The 20612-nt window shown below is 44.7% G+C and overlaps 1 protein-coding gene across 1 annotated transcript in view; it reads right to left on the reverse strand.

Annotated features, from left to right (window-relative positions):
* SHPRH (SNF2 histone linker PHD RING helicase) overlaps nucleotides 1-1185 on the reverse strand; it is a 55159-nt gene extending 53974 nt beyond the window's left edge. The window contains exon 1 of the mRNA XM_086743742.1: nucleotides 1055-1185. The gene's annotated coding sequence lies outside the window, so the exon portion shown is untranslated. The remainder of the gene's footprint in view (nucleotides 1-1054) is intronic.
* Nucleotides 1186-20612: the final 19427 nt, after the last annotated feature.

Consider the following 20612-nt stretch of genomic DNA (forward strand, 5'->3'; position numbering starts at 1 on the left):
ATGTATAGCCTAAGCTATCAAATTCTGTCCTTAGAAGTCCCTAACAATCCTCCTACTAGTATTGACTGTTTTATTTTCCCAGGAAACTGTGCATCCTGGGACTTAAATCGCTTGCAGAGGAGCCTTTACTTATTCTATTCTGCTTTTCAGCAGGACCAATGAGCAAACTAAATGCATAATCTTACTGACTTTGACTAACAGCAAAGCTAAGTCAAGATACACGTCCAACTCCTTGACTGAACCTGGGTAGCGAATAGATTTTCTGGATAAAATACTGGAAAATAAAGTACACATGCTAAATAATACACACGAAGAAGGAGATTAAGGAATATTAGACACATCTGGGAAATTAATAACTACATGCTCATAGTTAAATAAGCAAACAAGCAGTAACCTTGTTTTTCTAAAAGTACTGGTTTTATAAGGAGCCTGAACACAGCAATAGATTTATGACCTTCTATTACAGCCCTGTCTTTGTCAGTAAAGCAAATAAAATATTTGGATATCCATGTCCACTCAGCTTCTGCATACAACTCTTAAAGAAATACAGGAAGAGGAGAGGCAAATACTCTAAGCTACTAAATCCAGTGTTCCACATCCCGGTGTTAGAAGGGTTTAGACTGGAACGGGGCAGAATTCCTAGAATTCTGCATAATTTTTAAAGAGTCCACTGGTAAAAAAAAAACCAACAAAAAACAAACAAACAAACAAAAAAACAAACAAACAAAAAAACACAAAAAAACCCCCACAAACCAAAGAACCGAAACCGAAACAAAACAAATCAGCAGCCGGCCCGGGGCACCCACCGCTCCCCAGCGCCACCGGCACAGGGCCCCGGGCCGCCGCCGACCCGCAGCCGCCCGCAAGGCCGCCCCGCCGCGCCACGGCCGCGCGGTGGCCAGGCGCGCAGGGCGAGCAGGCAGGCGGACGGGCCGGCCTCCGCCCCACCGAGCCCGGACCGGAGAAGAGAGGGGGGGCGACCCCCGGAGCCGCGCGGGTGAGGGGAGTTAAGGGGGGGTCGGGGGGAAGCAGAGCGAACCCCCCACCAACGTACCGAGAGGGTAACGCCGCCGCAGCTGCCCTGGGGGCTTCGGCTCCTTCCCTGCTCGGGGCAGGGCCCCCCCCCGCGCACACGGGCAGGGGGGCGAAGGGGGTGAACCGTAACCCCTCCGCCGCTGGCGAAGTCGGAAGGACCTCCCGGGGCTGCGCGCGCACCCGCCCCGGCCCGGCCGGTGGCCAATGGGATGCGGGGAAAGTGACAGTTCTCCCCGCCCCCCACGGCAGCGGAAAAAGCAGCGGGAGGGAGAGGAGTGGCGCAGGCGCAGACGTTGCCTCTTTGGGCAAGGGGGGCGGGGAAAACGCCCTTCGCCCTCAGTGGGGCGTGGCTGAAGGGGCTCAAGAACGAGGCTGCCACGATATTGGCGGCGTGCGCAGGCGCGGTCGACTGTAGGAGTAGGAGTAGGAGTAGGAGTAGGAGTAGGAGTAGGAGTAGGAGTAGGAGGAGTAGGAGTAGGAGTAGGAGTAGGAGTAGGAGTAGGAGTAGGAGTAGGAGGGGTTTAGCAGGCCCGTATGTCCACCTTCCCTGAAAAGGCAAAGCCTTGTGAGGCAGGAGTGTGGGAACGGGCGGGGTTATGCCTGTGAGGAAGGAGACTGGCAGGTTTTGGGTGGATTAAAGCCCCACATTGGGTTTGTGAGGCGTTTCAGGTCTCTAGGACAGGTGTTTGTGTAAGGGGCGATGGAAGAAAGTCACCTTGGCGGGTAAAGAGTGAAAAACTTTTGGGCCAAGTGGTTTTAAGCACAAATACATGCACCGATAGTGCTTCTGTCGTTGCATTAAGAAGCCTTGTCAGGTTTAGGAACAGTCAGAGGAGATGCCATCTTGCTTCCATGGCCCCTCGCACACAGGGAAAGGTGGCACTGAGAAGTGGTTTCTCAAAGCAGGGGTAACAGTGGAAACCTTGATGCAGTCCATGAGGTGAAGCACTGTAAAAAGAGAAGCACAGAAAGGTCCGTTAAGCCATGTGACAAGAGTGACTTAAGGAGTGGATTTCTGGGCAATTAGGACTGCAAAAAAAAAGCAAAATCAGTCCAATGAATTTTTAGTGACAAATATCACTTCAATAAAAAGTATGAAAACATTTATGTTATGACACACAGATCCACACTTAGGGACTTAAAATAGCTGTAAATACACCAATTGGAAAGCCATTTACTATAAGGTGTTTTTTTTTTCTTGCAGCAGTCCTTTCAACCATTTGTTAGTATTAGTCTTTACAAATAAACTCATCACTTGTCTGTGTCTGATTTTCCACTGTTTTCAGCCCTTTTGGAAGGGTAAGGCTCCTGTGGGTTCAGCGGAGCTGCTCAAAGCTGTGGTGTGCAGTAGCAAAGGGAGCCCTCAGAGCGTTGGCCCTTATGCCATGGTGGTTTGGCTGGTTTAATTCACAATATTTAGTTTGCTACATGAGCATTTGGCATTCCTATATGAAAATTCATTTAAAAGTCATCAGTCAGTTGTACGTTACAATAGTAAATTACTGCAGAACAGAGACAAAAGGGAAGACACTAATGTATATTGAAAACTGGAGTAATAGCAACTGAGGGGATGAAGAGGGAGCAAGCCTGTTTCATGGGCCCGGAGCTCGGCAGACCCCATGGCTGGGCAGGGCTGTGGGAGCTGGAAACTGGCCCTGCTGTGGCATCGCTGGGGCAGGGGCTGATGACCCCAGGGGCTGATGTGGGGCCCTGGGCCGTGGGGAGTCCTGGGGAGCTGGGCAGGGACAGCGAGGGCTGCTGGGGCCCTGAGGATGTTGATGAGTATTTGCTGGTGCTGCAGGCACAGCTTTACTACTGGCAGTTTTTCTGGCAACTGTGTGAAGAACTTGTTGAGGAGGTGACAAAAGAGCTAGGTTTGTTCAAAGTAGGAAGAAGGTCCTATTAGTTCAAAAAGCTTAATGCCAGACCTGGATCACGCTGGGGACAGCTCACCGTAGGTTGCTATGCTGTGTTCCCACACCTAGTGATCCATGCCTCTGCCTGTGCTGCGTCCTGGCACACTGGGTCCGGGCGTTACAGATTGCGCTGCCAAGCTGGTGGCTTGGAGCTGCCTTGGAGTTGGGAGGCTTTCCGTCTTCATCCTAACGAAAAGGTCTTGTTAAAAGATCTTTCTCCTTTTTTTTTTTTTTTTGAGTGGAGGCCTTTTATTTCTGGATGTGCCTTTTGGGATTTCGCTGTTGACTCAATCAGTAAGATAGTGAGCAGCTGAAGTTATAGGCTTCTCTAGGAATTTATGAAGCTACCATGTTTCACTCCCACCTCCTGGCATGCAGCCATATGCCTGGGTAGGCAGCTCCCTTTAAAGAGATGATACTCAGGTTCACCTTGCAAGATACAGACATGAGATTTTCCCATCCTGAATAGGCTCACTCGATGACAGGAATCAGGGCAGCCAGAGGACAACAATTCTGGTCTTGGTTACTGGGATGAAGGGGTCACAAAAGTGGTATACTGTCAGTCTGGGGCAGCATGTATTCCTCCCATGTGGGACCTCAAACCAAGGGTGAATTTTCCTGATCTCCTTCAAACTGAAAAAAACACACTGCCGATGTAATGTTCTAGCAGTAACTACCTTACCCTAGCTTCCCTAGGAACTGGTGACCATCAAAACTTTACCCCTTTCTCATTAAAAGTCCAGAGCACACTTCTTTGACTCAGACTTCTTCTTTTGTGGCACCACAAAAAAGAACAGACAGAAGCATCTGAACGGAAACATTATATCGCATATTCTCCTGCAGGAAAAGAATGAAGGAAAAACACATGACAGATGGTAGTCAAATCACTCGCCCATTATTATAAACCGCTCCAACAGCATACACTTAAAGAATCCATATAGAAAGAGCAGACAACAATCCACGCTTCAGTGAGCTCTGTTCACAGGCTAAGGGCTGTGAATCTCTTAATAAGTCCTTCTCTTTAAGTTAACTTCTGTATTTCTGTGTTGTGCATGCAGGTCTATTTAATGAGTTCCTCTCCAGGGTTGGGATTTCTGCTTTCTTTGGTAGTGATGGTGGTTTTTTAAGACTGTAAAGCACTTGTGAAAGAGAACTTCATTTTCTCATCTGGATGTCATAAAAATTAGTAAGCAAGAAAGGAAACTTTCTGCTTTCAGAAGAGGGTAAAATACGACGGCACCGAGAGGATGCTTGTTCCGCATAATGGTTTGTGTCTGAGTCTCCCTTTTTCTCTCACTCCCATTCAGTAGGAAATATCTTCCTAAGTTCTCAGGATAAATGTGCTGTGTTTTGAAATAAGGCTCAAGAGCAGGTGGAAGAATGCCTGTTTCTCTTCAGCAGCTAATGACTAAGGATCCTGGCGATTAGTACCTTGTAATTTCCCACCTTTTCTAAAGAACTTGAACGCATGGAAGAAGATAATTGCCATTTAATTTAATGAAAAAGAAAGGAACAGTATAAAGAGAAGAGAGTATGACATAAAATGAGATTGTGTGGGGTTTTTGACCACACTTGAGACCATAGCCTCCCTTGCCTGGGGATACAAATTCCCCTTTGCTCTCAGTAGCAGCTCCTAAATCCTAGAAAGAGTAAGTAGATAAAAGCAGGAGACATGCTACTTTCCCAAGGGTTTCTTTTTTTAGGGAGAATGGAGAAGATAAAATAGTGTGTTAGTCAACATGATGTTTTAGAGTCCTTTCCACCAGTATTTTAATTGCAAAGGCAAGTAGAAGTTTTCTAAAGAAAATCAAAATTGTATTTGTCTCCAGATTGGTTCTGGTGGCAGGAAATGTGAATGGTTGCAGCAAAAGAGTAAAACTGAGGGCAGATAGACTGTATTCCCTGTGCTACAATGGTTGTACGTTATCCTGAAGAGGTAACTGAGCATCCGTGTGCCTCAGCAAACTAGATAGAAAACCACTCATTGTGTTAATCGGGTAGTTAACTAGTAGGAAAAATCATTTGAGTTCTCTAGATAAAAATCACCATATGATAGAAATGAAAAGGTGGACCCCAGTGAAGGTGTAGTATGGCTCCAGTCTATTCCGGATTAATAAACTCATAGTCAGTATTTTGTGTCCTGGTAGGAAATTATGTTTGAAGGTTCAACTCTACTCAAATTCCTTAGTGTTTAGTGTTGTAAAATAATTCAGCTATCATAGTAGGACTTTTAAAGTGTGATCATATAATTGCTACCATCCATAGTGCATGATACTGCTTCAGGCAAAAGAGGAGAAGATTTAAATGTTTTTCAGAGAACTACAAAGATCGGAATATTTTTGTTTGCCAAAAGCTATCTTGTAAGCCAGTAGGCTAACTCCCCGGCACACAGGGAACAATACCATGGAGCCACGGGATGGCAGGCCTCTCTTTTTTCACTTCTTCAGGGCTCCAGTTCTGTTTCTTCAAAATAGCGAAGTTCAATATATCACTCATGCCCTTCTACCTCTTAACACAGCATCTCCTGGAGGAATCTATCTGCACCCCACGGAATAACACTCTTCAGGCCATCTGTCTCAGCTCATGTGTATGCACAATCCTTATACACCCTTGTCCATCTGCCGCTCAACTGAGCTACGTGCTGGTTTTGTGGAAACCAGGTGATACACCTGACCTCAGGCCTGACGGTAGCAGCTGATCAGTCACTGGTGGGAGTTAAGCCCATCTCTCTTTTTCCAAGAGGAAAGGACAGTTAAAAAGACTATCTAAATATAGAGCAGAAAAAAAAAAATAACCATGTCATTGCATCTAGGACATCGTCTAGAGTTACTATGTAGGATTTGGAATCCAGTTCTTGGAATTATTTAAATATATACCTAAATAAGGTGTTTTCATTGCTTTAATATTGCTTTTATGAACCTATTTTTTTTTTTTTACATAACAAAACTGTGTAAAGGAGAAGTTTGCAGTTCCTGAGAAAAAGCAAACCGTCTAATGAAACTAGAATTGAGTAAATAAAGTGTTTATTATAGAATCAGTAAAAACGTTTGGAAATTTAGGCTCAAAATGTAGATGTTTATAGCATAATCTGTGCCACAGTGGTTTGGAGGAGAGCTGAAGGACATGACAGAGAGCTATTTCAGACGTTATCTATTAGAGATAGATACCTTTCTTCGCAGTGAAAAATCTTTATTTTCACACTCTGGCAAGAGAAAATTTAAATTCATAGCTGACACTCTAATATAAAAATTAACCCAATCAAAACTTCTTCATGCAAAATTCTCATCGGTGATCTGCACTATGGATAAAAAGGCAATTCAGAGTGAAATTGAAACAAAAATGTGCAGTCTTCTGGGACAGTTGTCTTTTGGCCAATTTCCTCATAAAGAAATGAGAAGCAGTCTTTGTATTTTCTGTCAAAGAAAATATGAACTCCATCAAAGATGTGATTTCCTTCATTTTTAAAAGGAGTACAGAAAGATCTGCAGTACTCAAGCCAAAACCCAATGTATTTATTTAACACAGAAGAAAATCTGCCTCCAAAGATGTTTTCTTCAAGTTTAACAAGGTCTGATGTTAAAATTACTTCATAAAGATTTATGTAGCTTCATGGTAGAAGATTAATAATAATTCTCTTTAGAGGAGCGTTGTATTTAATTACCTGTCCGAAAATTCACCTTCGAGCCCACCTGGATGGTTACACTGACTCAGAAAAAGCACCTGGTTTTACACGGGGGTAGGATGCGTACTCCACACTGCCCAGCATTTGTTCTGTCTCTGAGCTGAGAGAGCAGTCAGCGCTGAATCACGGACTGCACACGGCATGAGACAGCCAAGGAGAAACGGCAAAGCTGTCGGTGAACTACCCAGTGCTTCGGGGTAGTTACACCTTATCTGGATGTTCTTAGTGCTAGACAGCATTTCTGGTAGAAGACGTGGGGATATTTCTGTCTGCAGTGTATGAAGTAGTTCAATCAAGAAGCCTGTGTGGCACGACGCCTCAAGGGAGTTACAGCGAGGCAGTTCTCAGCTGGGCAGCAGAACTGCCTGCTTTGTGCTGCTAATGCAGTGGGATCTGGTCCCTTATAACTTTTCTCTGAAAGGCACAGTAAATCTGGAGCGGGAGAGGCCTGAGTGTGGTAGAACATGGCTGATGCTGCTGTCTGGGGAGAAACGTTAAGAGACCAGAAGCCTCTAGACCCCCAGCCGCCTGGGGCATTGTGGATCCTGGAGCAAGTCTCTAGTGGGAAGGAGCCTGAAGCATCCCTGAGCTGACATTTTATTTTGACCTGGGGTATTAACTCACTAAGACAGCAACCTTAACTGATGAGAAAGAATATTTCCTCTGGATGTCATTGTACTTCCAATAATACATGCACCTAGACTCATTAATTAGATGATGTTTTTGCATGTCTTTGGCCTAAAACTTAGAACTGCACCATCTGCAGTGACTGGTGAGCAGTGAGAAGCTGGTTTGGGGCTCCAAATGTATATTTGGTTTTGTTTTTCTACATGGTGCCATAGAGAGCCTAACCTAGTGGGAACTGATGGAACGGGCCACGTAAATGAGCAGCTCTAGTTTGCAGTTTATAACTAATACAAGTGGTGCAAGCAATGTAAGTACTTTATTTTGGTACTTCTATGCATAGTCACCTTTTCCAGTTACAGAAATTTGTAGTTGAATTTTACTATTTTTCTTTAACCTTTTCTTTATTTTTCTTTAATCTCCAGTATCTGTAGATACTTTGCCTTTCTCCATCCAACCAAACCCAACTGCCTGGATTGAGTTCTAGCTGTAAAACCATAACAAAAAATAATTCCATGTCTACCATACTCTCACCAGGGCAGATGCATAATCTGTTATGTAGCACCACAGTTACAAAGTTTGTACACAAATTTCAGTAATAAACCATGCTTCAGCTCAATCTCCTTCCTGCTTTCAGTGCTCTGAGGGTTTTTCTTTTTGATTTGTTTTGTTTTAAGGCATTTTCCTACATGGTGTCCCATCTGTATGCCACAGGACTGGTCATGATTCTTAGCTGTGGTTGGTAGCATCCACCTTTGCTGGCTGGGGAAATGAGTCAGCAGAAATGACTGTGCCTCACTGAACACAATCTCAGCGAAAAAAAACCCACCTTGTCACATAATAAAGCAATGAAATATTGCATCTCACAACCCTGCTTGAGCGAAAATAAACCTTTTTAATTGAGGAGGTAATTGGGAGGTGAAAGAGATGGGAGAAGAGCCTTTTATTTGAAAAATGATTGTGAGAGAAAGTAATGGGGTCAGAGCAAAATCAATATTTTCCTTTTTTTTTTCCAACAAAGTATTACTTTTCATTAACTTCAGTTTGTTTCTCTAGGCAATAGGAACAGAATACAGAAATGTTGTAAAAAATACTCTCCTTAGGATGCTTATGGACCTGCAGATGTTCCTAATAGATGAAGTCCTGGATCTGCAGCACAGATGGAAAGTGATAAATGATTAAGATGTTGTAGGATATAAATAACGATACTACTATGTTGTGAGTAGAGATATCAGCAAAACAAGGAATCTTTATCTTCTGGCTGGATAAGCGTCTTGTTTATGGTTTATCACAAATCGCAACAGTTCTGGCTCCTGTCCAAAGCATAAGTGAGTGTATTTCTGTCAGAGGCCCAGGGGCACCACCAGCCCTGGCTGTCCCTACCTGGCTACCGCCCCGGGGCTCTGCCCCCAGCTGTCCTCCTCCTGGCTGGGGCAGTGGGCCGGGTCCTGGCTGCTAGACCCTGGCCCCGATGGACCCCCATGGGCAGCCCCTGCCGGCACTGGCCCCCAGGGAGCCCTGCAGTGTCCGCTCCCCCGGGAGAGCAATGAGGATGCTTCTACCACAGGCCAAGGATGGTTTTTCCTTTCTTCAGTACTTGGAAAGAGTATTTGTCAGGAAGCCTTCCAGAAAAGATTAACCCAGTGGGAAATACCCACACTATTCAGTTTTAACTCGAATGCTTAGAAATTGTGACAGTGCTGTGCACAGCTACTGATGGGATCCAACAAAGAGAGAAGTGTTGGACGAGCTTCCTGCGCTTGTTGCTGTGCCGGGGTTGGTCCAGCTCTGGGTGCAGGTCAGTGTGTTGTTAATGAGCATGGTGTCAGAAGACCTGAAGACAAACATCACTGGTAACACAAGAAAGGCCAAGTTATTTTCAAAAAACCAACCATATACCATTATTTATAAGTTATCCACCAAAAGTGATTTAACCCTGGATGCCAAGTTTTGGGTTTTTTTTTGCTACCCTGCTAGTTGTGAAAGAATTATTTGCAGCTGCTGGTGTCGTTTCACAATTTTGCTCCTTGTTCTTAAACCAAATAAACACCATTGTTTGAAATGGGAAAAAAGAGGGGTAATGTCCACACTAAGCAAACCCTCATGGATTTTTTGTCCCAGCTTCTTTTGACTTGAGAGCTTTCCTAGGAAGGTCCTGCCCAGGCAGTCACATTTTCCAGTTCAGCCTGATATGGCCCAGTCAGAATTGTTCAGGCTCGGGTTTGCTGTATCCGATGAGACTCTGGTGTGATGTGACTTTTGGTGCCACCTTTCCCAGGCAATATGCTCCTTCCACAACTGCTTCTGTCCAAGCAAGGTGGTTCCCTGAAGAGCAAAGCTCATTGTTCCCTATCCACGTCTCACATTTTGGAGCGATGGTGAAGTTAACATTGTTTGGAGCAAGATGACTTCAGTCTGAGTGATCATTAAGATACCTGTAATGTAAAGTAGCATAAAGGACAATCTGCTCTAAAGTGGTCTTTATTGTTTATTCTTCAAAGGCATGCACTTCCCTATCTCATAGCCCTGAAGTATTATGTGCTAAACAAAGAGCTTTCTCCTGAATAGCGAACTTCCGATATACAATTACCATAATTATTGTAGGCATTATATGCTCTATCCACAGAGTAAGAACTGCATCTAATCAAAATTATCTCATAAACTATATAAAGATGTGATACTCTTTAACAGCATAGAATGCAGATTGCCTTCAAAGAAAAGGTTTCTGAATACATTATCTACACCATAAAACTAAAAATAGCATCATACTGAATAACAGCTTCCTCTCACCCACATTTCATGTCTCCAACCAAGACAGTTAAAATGGGCAAAGGGATAAGACAGTTTAATCTCAGCATCCTAAAAAGTACAATTTACAACCGTGAAATGCTAAGAGGCTTTTCTAACACCCCTTAGAGCTCTTCCACACCCTCATATGTACCGTGCAATCTCAAGGAGCCAATGTGAATGCTGATCTTACAGCATCAGATCTTCCTTGCAGCACCAAATACACCAGGATGTCTCTCGTCAGCTGTGGGGGTCTTGAACTGGGAAGTATATATGGGGATGGAAAGCATAGCTGTGATGCATGGCAAACGTGTGGGGTGCTTGCTTCATAGAAGAGCAGTTCCTCTGAATGTTTACTGGGCAGACCTTTTATTTATTTATTTATTTATTCATGAGGCTTTTAATGCATTAGAAATGAATAAACAAAATTAAAAAGGAACTAGACAACTGAAGCTGAAGGCAGTCTTCTCACCACATATCCCTGAATTCTTCTCCTTACCCTCCTCCTCAATTTCTAAAAACAAAAGTGAGGGCACAAACTTAAAAGCTGTGTTAAATGAGAGTGCAGTTAAGCATATGTCCAAATACTCTTTGGGATTAGGTTCTATTTTCATGTAGCCACAAAATGAAAGCAAACAAGGAAGACTTTTAACGCAGATCTAGGCTGAACTTTCAGATTTTAGAATGATTTAGAAAACAGGCTGAAAATGTTGTATAAATTATTTGAGTGGCACATACTACATTGTCTGATAAAGGAGAGTGAGAAGAAAGAACAATGTGCAGATTTGCTTCCTCTGTTGACAGTCGTTGAAATTTAGAGAAAAATAAAAGCCAGCTAGGACATAAGATGTTCAATTAGACCGAGAGATCTAATAATGGATTTGCAAAAGCCAGTTTCCTGAGATTTGAACACAAGGCAAAGAAGACAAACTAAGTGCAGGTACCGTTTAGAAATCAAAAGCACAATAGGAATTAAGATGTTTATATGCAGCAGTAGCAAGCGTCTGTTGAATTTAAATAAAGACATGGAAATCAATAGCTGCCTATTACTGTAGTGACAGCAGCTGTCAAATCAATTGAACTGGTTTGGGATAATTTATTGGGAACTTATGGTTTGCAGCTAAAGTAAAAGTGCAATGGTGATGAAAAGGAGTCTTTTTAGAAGCTGTTGCCAAGAAAAAGGAGAACAAAAGCAAGCATATGCTATAAAAACAAGCACATGCTAGGGTTATCAAGAAAATGTCCTCTAGAATAAAAATAAAAGACTATACCATTAAATTAATACGTGCTTACACAACAGGCTTGTACAGATAATTTGAAAACCACAAGGACACCTTCTTTTAAACTTATAATTGTGAATATGAGACTGTTCTTGAAACAATACAACTAACTGCTACTAAGAAATTTTCCCTGAAGTGAGTTCTCATAATTTAGTGAAGAAAGTGGTGATTGCCTATGCGCTTGATTTACAGTATGGCACCACAGCACCTCAGCCATATATTCTTCCTGTCCCTTCATCCATTCATTGCTAATCAAGTTTAATGAATCACCTTGTGAGTTACAATTAGTAATCTATACACATGAGGGCATTAGTGGTTCCGTGAGGACTCCACTTTCCCACCCTACTCTAGTAATCAGGCACGTATCATCAGTCTGCCTAATGATCGCTCCATCATCCACTTCTGAAAATCACCTCTCTTGAGTACCTGGTTGTACCTGCCCTGGTTGATACTGATGGTTATTTAACCTCTCTCCCAGTCTGGGTATTTATGTAGGTCTACTTCTTCTAGTCAACTACTGACCTTCAAAGACTCAAACAAATGTATTTCTCTTTGAGACTTTTTCAAATCTCAGTGATTTTTCTTTTGCCCAGTTGCAGCCTGAATAGGCTTTGGCATTTTGTCTGGAGGGGGCTGTGCAGGCCATAGGCACAGTAAACACACTGGATTTTTTTTCCTTAGACAGCCAAGATAAAAGTGTTCTTTAATTAACACTATGTGAGATTCTTCTCTTTGGGTTTTGTTCACTGCTTCTGGCCTTCCTTTTTGACCGTTTTCAGTTCAACCCCATGGCTACAGGTAGTAAGTAAGATTTTTTAAAGAAACTAATGGTTTTATGTGCATCCTTCTTCTTCATGTCCAGTTCAAAGCATATGAAAGGGTCTGGTGTGTCAGAACATTATTACTCTAATGTTTATAGAAAAACAAGATCTGTCTTATAACTATGTTTTGGCAAGAGCCAAAAAAAAAAATTATATCATCATGTAAGGAAGATATGCAGGAGAGCAAACATCCAAATATCATGTTTGAAGCTCTGTGATCTAATGCATGAACCAAATGTGAGCCATTAATCATAAGTCGACTGGAGATATAAATGAAGTATTGCCTAGTTAGAGAATGGGTGGCAAAAGGCAAATAGCTGACGGAAATGCAAGACCAAAAGCATTTGGATATATTTGCTGAGGGCCAGCATTCACGGCCAGTGAAGTCAGGCTGCTGGATCAGCCGGACCTCAGCCATTTCCTCACCAGTGGTGGTGTTATGCTTGATGTTTGTTTTCCCGCTTTAATAAAGGCATTTTTTTGGTGATAAATCCAGTGTTAAGTCAAATAGAGTTGCATAGCTGGGTGAGAGTAAGAAAGTCTGATTCTGGAGGAACTAGGATTTGAAACACCCTAAGGACCAGCCAGTTATAGCTAGCGGCTGAGGAGCCAGGCATCCCAGGTGGGGATCAGGATCTTGGCATCACTGAAATGGCAGTGGGCCAGTAAGACTGTGCAGCCACTTTACCAGAAGGAAATCACAGGGAAAAAGCTATTAATGTGTCACCAAAATCACAGCAGCAAACTGTCAGGGAAGTGAGAGGAAAGAGAGTTCTAACGATGATTCTAATAGACCCTGAAGTAATGAAATGCTTCCAGAAATGCTTTGCCTGGATAGAAAGTAAAAATGGTAAAGTCTGTGTGCAAATTCTGTTATCAAGGCAATTCCTCATGAGAACTATAAATAAAAGAAGTACTTAAAAGAAACATATGTACTCTGATAGTGTTCTTGGTTTTATTATAGTATAGAAGATGTCAGAACACATGTAAACAGTGAGAATATTTTAAGTACTCTGAACTAGCCTTTCATTTTGTAGGAGTGATGCTTTTGTGTATTAAGTTTTTACAGATGTAAATATGTAAGCCGTGTTATAAAAATACATATCTGCTCCCTTTTCCTTTTTCAATATGGAGTATTTTTCTACGGCTGTTTACAGGATGCAGAGCATTGCCGATACCTCTTTATCTCTCATTCAGCATAATATGAATCTAGACCAGGTTTCCTCTGGTCGATGCACCCGTTTGCTCACTTCGCTCAGCCCAAAGTGCTTATGCAGTGTATAATCCTTGGAAGACCAATAAAATCTGAAAGAGGGCAAAGCTGTGGCACCTCAATCCCTTTGAATTCACTCATGCACATCTCTGCAGCTCAGCATATCTCAAACCGCAGATCAGCTTTGAGATGTGTCTTAAACCCCTTGAAAACATGCATCTTCCATTATTTTATTGAGTAACTATGCAATGATGTGCTATTCTGTCACGTTATCTACATTTAGAAAATGAATCAAAATAATGATTGTGAAACTGCAACAATAGGCCTAACATTCCCCTAGTTGACACCTCTGAGTTGATTTAACACTCATGTTTAGTGAGAGCAAAGTGAATGAAAGCCAACCAGTCTGATGGCAGTGATTCCTTCCTTCCATCCATCCTGGACAAATGTAAATGCATAACGAAAGTGTAGGGTAGAAAAAGTTCATTTCAGTTAAAGGTCACCACAAAATCCTACTAATCTCTGAGATATTCCATTCTCCCATTCTTTATTTGCTATTGCAGACTTCAAATATAGGTATTTATGGAAGCTGATAAAGAGTCTCCTATACAGTGTTACATAAACAGCAATAAACTATAAATGGGCAAAGTAACGTTCTGGGGTATTCCGCATCAGTTACACTTTTGATCCGTTAATTTGGACTTTTTTGAGCATTAGAAAGGTTCTTTAAAATGTGTCAGATATTTGTTACACATGGTTTGATTGCTAAACTGGTATTTGTAAAACCATTGATTTGAGCATTAGAAATGTTGATTCTAATCAACCTGTAAATCCTCCATTTCAGCATTAGAAAGATTAATTCTAATCAACCTGTAAAACCTCAGTTGATTATTTAGTCATGTAAAATATTCCCATTTTGGAATTGTGGCTAGCCTTTTCAGTCTCTGACATTTGTGATTTTTAATATTTTTTTTTCTTTTTGATTTACAAAATGTCTAGAAGGGGGTTGTGTGGTGAAATGAAGGATACAGATAACGGCCGGTAAATACAGAGCTGTTTTCTTCAGTGCTAGCTGTAGTCACTGGGGAAATTTCAGAAATTACTAGGTACTTGCAGGTTTCCCTCTGAGCAATGCAGAGATGTGTTGTTTAATAGTGTAGTCTGAGAGTAAACTTTTTATATTCCTGAGTTACTTGTTCCTTTTGTAACTGAAATTTGCGGTGTGAGGGATAACTGACTCACAGCACCAGCCTGAAAGCGGACATGGCAGGAGGGAGCAGGGATACCTTTCCCTCACCTACATGGCAAGGACTCCCTTTCCATGTATAGCTGTTACCAGTTTTCTCTCGTACCAGACTGGATTCCTGCAGATGGCTTTACACAGAGCTGTCCTTGAAAATCACTAGAAAATTCCGGCTAGCGGATGCTTTAGCTGCCATGTTTCCCACAGAGTACCCAGTCTTTCTCTGCAGGGTATAGTGACTTCTAGTTAAATTCCTTGTCCTGTTGGTTAGTTACAATCTAATTAAGTAGACATATCTGGTTAATCTGTATTAAGTCCCATGTATCCAAGATGCTGTCTCTCTCTTCACACTTACATAAGTCCCCGGCTGGTGAGTTCTGCCAGAGTGATTCAGACTGACATTTCCGAATTAAATTAGGAGTCCGTGGATTTTAAATGGAGAGTCTGAAGTTCAGACATTGTGGACCTTTGACTTTGAAATGCACTTTTCTCTTTGGCCTGATGTAGCATAAGCTTGTTGGCATGCAAGTCCCAGCACAGATTTATCTATTTACTCAGGTTGTTTCTTAGGGGATGATTTCAGGGAAATCAGGGGATTTCAGGGCAAGAGAGTTTTATCAAAATTAATCGGGCTGGATAGAATTGATGTGTGTAAGAGTGTGCCGTAAATATTGTGTAGCATTTTGGCCTAGAGGGCACCCTAAGTATATTTTTGCAGTTAAGAAATAGATAAATACAGGAATGGCTTGAATCATTTGGGCAAAGACTGTTCAGTAGGACCTGTTGTGGCAGGACTAGGGGTAATGGTTTCAAAATAGAGGCAGGTAGATTTCGATTAGATATTAGGAAAAAATTTTTTACAATGAGAGTTGTAGAACACTGGAACAGGTTGCCCAGAGAGGTGGTGGATGCCCCATCCCTGGAATCATTCAAGGCCAGGCTGGATGAGGCTCTGAGCAACCTGATCTAGTCGGGCATGTCTCTGTTTCTTGCAGGGGGGTTGGACTAGATGACCTTTGAAGGTCCGTTCCAACCCCAACCATTCTATGATTCTATGATTATCCAGGACCAAGTATTTGTGCTGTTTAGCAAAGGAAACGTTCATCTGACTTCTTGTTTACTCTTTGGGAGCGTCTCTGTAGCCATCAGAGTGACTTAATTCATCCTTGGGTGTCACAAGAGCAGGTGCCCAGGAAATCTCCAGGCTTTGAGACACGTCCTCTTGACGAAGTGAAGGGAAACCAGGTGCTTTTGGCTATCGCGCCTCATTGCGCTGATGGCACAGCTTTGTGGCAAGTAAACCATTTGTGAGGCAAGTTTCCCTTGAGGAGAGGTCAGGCCCTGTCTCTTCTGGAGCATGCTTCTCCAGCCTCTCTCCTTAACAGTCAGCATGAAGCACTTCTGCTGAGAGTTTTTTAATATGGTGTTATGAAAGCAATCAGTTACTTATTTTAAAGCATAGAAAGAATTAATCTTAGCTTATTAACAGCTCCGCTAGCCAGAGATGGAAACTGCTAGATGTCGGAGTAAGTCTAGTCTATTCATCACTTCATGGAGTCTATAATCCTTAGAGAGTGTAAAAAATTTCCAGGATGTCCCTGAATGCTGAATTTTGCGTTGATTGGGATCTCACACACATTTGAAATCATAACCAAGCAGACAGTTCCCTCCTGACTAAATCTCTGAGGATGTTTTAAAAGGATGTGAAATCTCCTAAGCCTGTAAAAATATGCTCAAGATACTGTGACTTGAGACAGGGGATGAGAGGATGTGTGATGACTAGCAATGGAAGCTTTCAAATTTCTGGGGATCCTTGGGGTCAAGGGGTGTGTATGCCTTTAACAGCCCCTTACCATCACAAGCTTATGTAGAAGCTATTGCTAGTTTCTAAGTATCGCAGAAGTGAAGCCTCAATTTCATGGGTTAATCCTATTTAATTTTAATCGATCTACTAGTACAAGGAACAGCTGAGCAATCAGACCTTCATGAAGCGCTGTATATAGTGACATCGATCCATTAATGTTCATTTCCTAGCAGCTGCAGCAAGTAAGTGTAAGTAATCAAAAGTGTTAAAAATGCTGTTGCTTTGTTTCTTAACAGATAGGATGACTTAAAAGCTTAAATATAAGAAAGAGGGTGAAAACGGTGTTGTAACTGCCACATGTTTGAAATGAAAACCTATGAGAAATGTTTGCTTTGCTAAGAGAAAATGAGAAAATGTATTGAATATATCAGGAAAATTAAAATCCCTCTTTCGACTGAGCAAGCCTGCCAGATGATGAGATGACTCTAAATCCTTGTTCATGAGCAAACGTTTCAGTATCTACTACAGAGGGCTACCTATGCATGTTTTGCAGGCACACTCTTTATATATAGTAGGTGGCTTTTGTAAATCATGGGAGGAAAGCATCTGAGTGAGCAGAACAGAAAGGACTATTGACAATTTATAAAAGAGCTGGTATATGTTTTATCTGACTTCAGACAGGAGTGCATGAGCTTTCTACTTGTTTCCAAGGCAGAATAAAATTGTATAATTTTAGCAGCATTGATCCTTGCGGAATAGCTTTAAATCTCCCCAATAGTTTAGCCAGAGAGTCTGCACAACGAGTCAATCTGGCTTTTCTCTCTTGGTAGGAGGTAGCAGAGGGAGGAGCTGTGTTTGGGAAACCAAAAGTGGGGTCTCAGCAAAGCAGGTTTCCAAGCTTCAGTCTTTGCTACTCCAAACCACCTCCCCTTTCAAACTATTTGCTATAGTACACTGATCTCTCTCATTACACCTGACCAGAACTTTCCAATAGAAGATTTTCTGTTGGAAGGGGTAATTTTGATGAAATAGAAACATTTAGGAGGAGTATGCCTGTTGCAGAAAAAAAAAAATCTTTTGAAGAAATACTGGAACAGAACTTCCATTTTAAGCTGATGATTGATTTCATCTGAAGTAAAAATAATGATACACTGTGCTACACTGTATAAAATGTTTAAACAGAAAACAGAACAAAACACTTTTGATGCTATCAAAATAGAATATATCAATCAACCTCCAAGTGATTTTTAAATTGTATTTAATAGGAGATTGAAAATTGTTCACTTTTTCTCTGTTTCAGGAAGGAAAAATATTCAACATCAGGAGAGCAAACATTGCTTACCACCCAGCTCCAGCCCCCGCTCTATTCTTGCCCTGATCCTCTGCTTGTCTGACAGCAGCTCGTGTCTCTGCAAAAACTGCAGTCCTGTGCAGTGCCCCAAGGATGGTTGCCAGGTGATAAAGGTACTATGTGTTAAGAAATTTGGGAAGGCAGTAGGACTGCGTCATGGGCTCTTCTTGAGGGGATAAGTGTTACATCTGTGGGCTGGGGCAGGATCAGGATGTGTAGGAGACAGAGTCAGAAGGCAGTGGGATAACTCTGGCCTCTGTGTGGGGACAGGGACAGTAGGGCCACATGGTTCTGCTTCCCCATGGGGGAATCCTTTATTTTCCCCATGACCAGTGGGGAAGATTGAAGCCCCTACAGTCCCAGTGCCCCCTTTCCCCAGCCTTTCCTAAAGCCTCCTGACATCCCAGGTGTCTTTCATGAGCCCCAGACCTCTGCCTGTTCCCACCTACTCTCACCTGCCACTGCAGGGATTGGAGAGGCAGCAGTCAAGGCCATGGCTGGGCATCAGGATCTGGTGACCTCCTCTCCAGTCTCAGCAAAACTCAGACCATCCACCACAGGAGGGAGAATAGCTCTGTGTGACAGCCGTGCACGAGCCTCAGCAGAATGACCTGATGTCTTTGCAGGTGCCAGGTTGGAGGGTGTGAAATGTTGGGAGGAACCCAGGGGAGCATTTGCAAACACTTCCCCTGCTGGAGCCAGCAGAGCAAACCTTTCACTTAACCACTGGAATAATTTGCTGGCATGTTGCAAGTCCGTTGTGTCCAGGGCAGAGACTAAAGTTTAATAATTAAAGAGTGGATGAAGGGGAATTTCTTCCCCATTTGTGTGCACATCTGGATGCCCCTCCAGGCCTGGTCCTGGCAGAGCTGTCCCGAGCTGGCTCTGCAACGTCCCAAGGGAGCTTCATGCCCAGAAGCAGACGAGAGGCAGCCCCTCTGCCCTGGCTCCTTCTTTGGGAAAGGAAGGAGCAGGGAAAGCGGGCACCTGCAGACCCCTCGGCTGGGTCTTCCACAGTGAACGTGCCTCATGGATAAACACACGACGCAGGCATGTGACTGGCTGTGTGACAGGGAAAAAAGTGCAAATATCGACACAGGGAGAAGACACCCCTGAGGCAGCATTCCCTGCAAACCCTTCTCCAAATGAGCAATAGTTAAATGTTTGTCCTTGCCTCTTTCTTTCAAAAGTAGGGCAAATATCTATAGAGTTCCCAGCGGGGAGCTAATCTAACTTTAACTTTCATACAGTCAAGTAAAACACCCGAGACCTGTGTTAGGGATGCAAGCAGGTCGTCTGAATTATGATTATTCAATCTGGTATTATTTTAATCTGACATGCCTTTCACGTGCTTCATTTAGATTCATCTTGACCTGAAAACTGTAATCTCGATGCCTTTATCCTTACAGGTGATTTATCTTCTTGCAGTATCTTTAAAAAAATTATTTTAATAGCAAAACCCTGCCCGTGGGGCAGACCGGCACGTTTCACTGTCTGGGGTCTCCCAAGCGTGGTCTGGATCCCCTTCGAGCAGCAGTCTCTTGCTTTTGCTCTGGTTCTGGCTAATTGCGGCAAGAAGGTGATGAATGAAGGGGAGGGAAGGGCACGCACCTCCCCTGCAGCCGAGCCGTGCTGGGGCTGATGCTTCCCCGCTCGCTTACCAGACAGTAGCCGGAGAAATGAAGGAGGGAGGAGAAGATGACTGATCCTTCCCTGTGAGATAACGGGTGAGCCCGGGATGACCTGTTTTTTTCCTTGCGGTGAAGCGGTGCTGAAGACAGAGGGCACCAGCGCCCAGCCCACAGCCGTCGCCCGGCCGCCAGCGCGCCAGCTCGGGCCGGCCGGAGAGCGACCGGTGCTGGCTCCGGGCAGGCGGGGAGGGAGCCGCCGCCTCACCCGGACAGGTAGGTCTCAGGGGGAACCCCCCCTCCCACGAAACGTTCGGGTCCCGGCCGTGGGGCAGGAGAAAAGGCGCTCGGTGAACGGGCCCGGGGGAGTCAGCCCGCTTCGGGCGGCTGTGCCTGCCTGCGGGTGCGGACGGGCGGCCGGGACGGCGGCTCTTCTCGGAGCATCCCCTTCCCCGGGACCGCCTCCAGCCCTCCGCGCCGCTAGGCAGGCAGCCCTGGCCCCGGCCCCGGCCCCGGCCCCGGCACTCCTGCCCGCCGCCGGGGAGGGACGGGGGAGCGGCGGCCAACCCGAGCCGGTGCGTGCGGGGAGACCGTGGCAGAGGATCCGGTCGCAGGGCAGAAGTTTGGGGGGATGCGCCCGGCAGTGCTGGCGGGTGGCCGAGCCGGCGGTGGCGGGGACAGCGGGGCAGGGGGACAACGGGACAAGGGGGACAGCGGGGTGCTGGGACTAGGGGACAGCAGGGTGCCGGGACAGCACGGTGCTGGGACTGGGGGATAGCAGGGCAGGGGGACAGCGGGGTGCCGGGGCAGGGGGACGGCGGGGGAGGGCCTCTGCAGTCCGTCCGGTGGCCCCGGCTGCCGGGCGCTGTCCAAGGTTCTGAACGGCGCCGCCGTGCAACAGGGACCCAGTCCGGCCGCGCTCCCGCCTCCCCGGGCAGCGGCGGTCGCGGCGGTGGTGGCTGGGGTGGCGGTGGCCGTGGCGGTGGCAGCCGCGCCGCCCACCCACTCGCCACCGCGGCGTTTGGAGGCTCCAAGCCCAGCCGCCGGGCTCGCCGCGTCTCCCCGCCCGGAGCCTGCACGCAAGGCAGGCGCGCCGGTAAGGCACACCAGGACTTTGCCCGCTGTTGCCGTAGTAACTAATATGTGGTTCCTTCCCCCCACTGCCCCCCCCCCGCTTGCATATGTGTGTCCCTGGCTGAATTTTGCCCCCTACCCACGGAAAAGTTAA

Source organism: Chlamydotis macqueenii, chromosome 3, assembly GCF_036417535.1.
Source record: "Chlamydotis macqueenii isolate bChlMac1 chromosome 3, bChlMac1.mat, whole genome shotgun sequence".
Lineage (NCBI taxonomy): Eukaryota > Metazoa > Chordata > Aves > Otidiformes > Otididae > Chlamydotis > Chlamydotis macqueenii.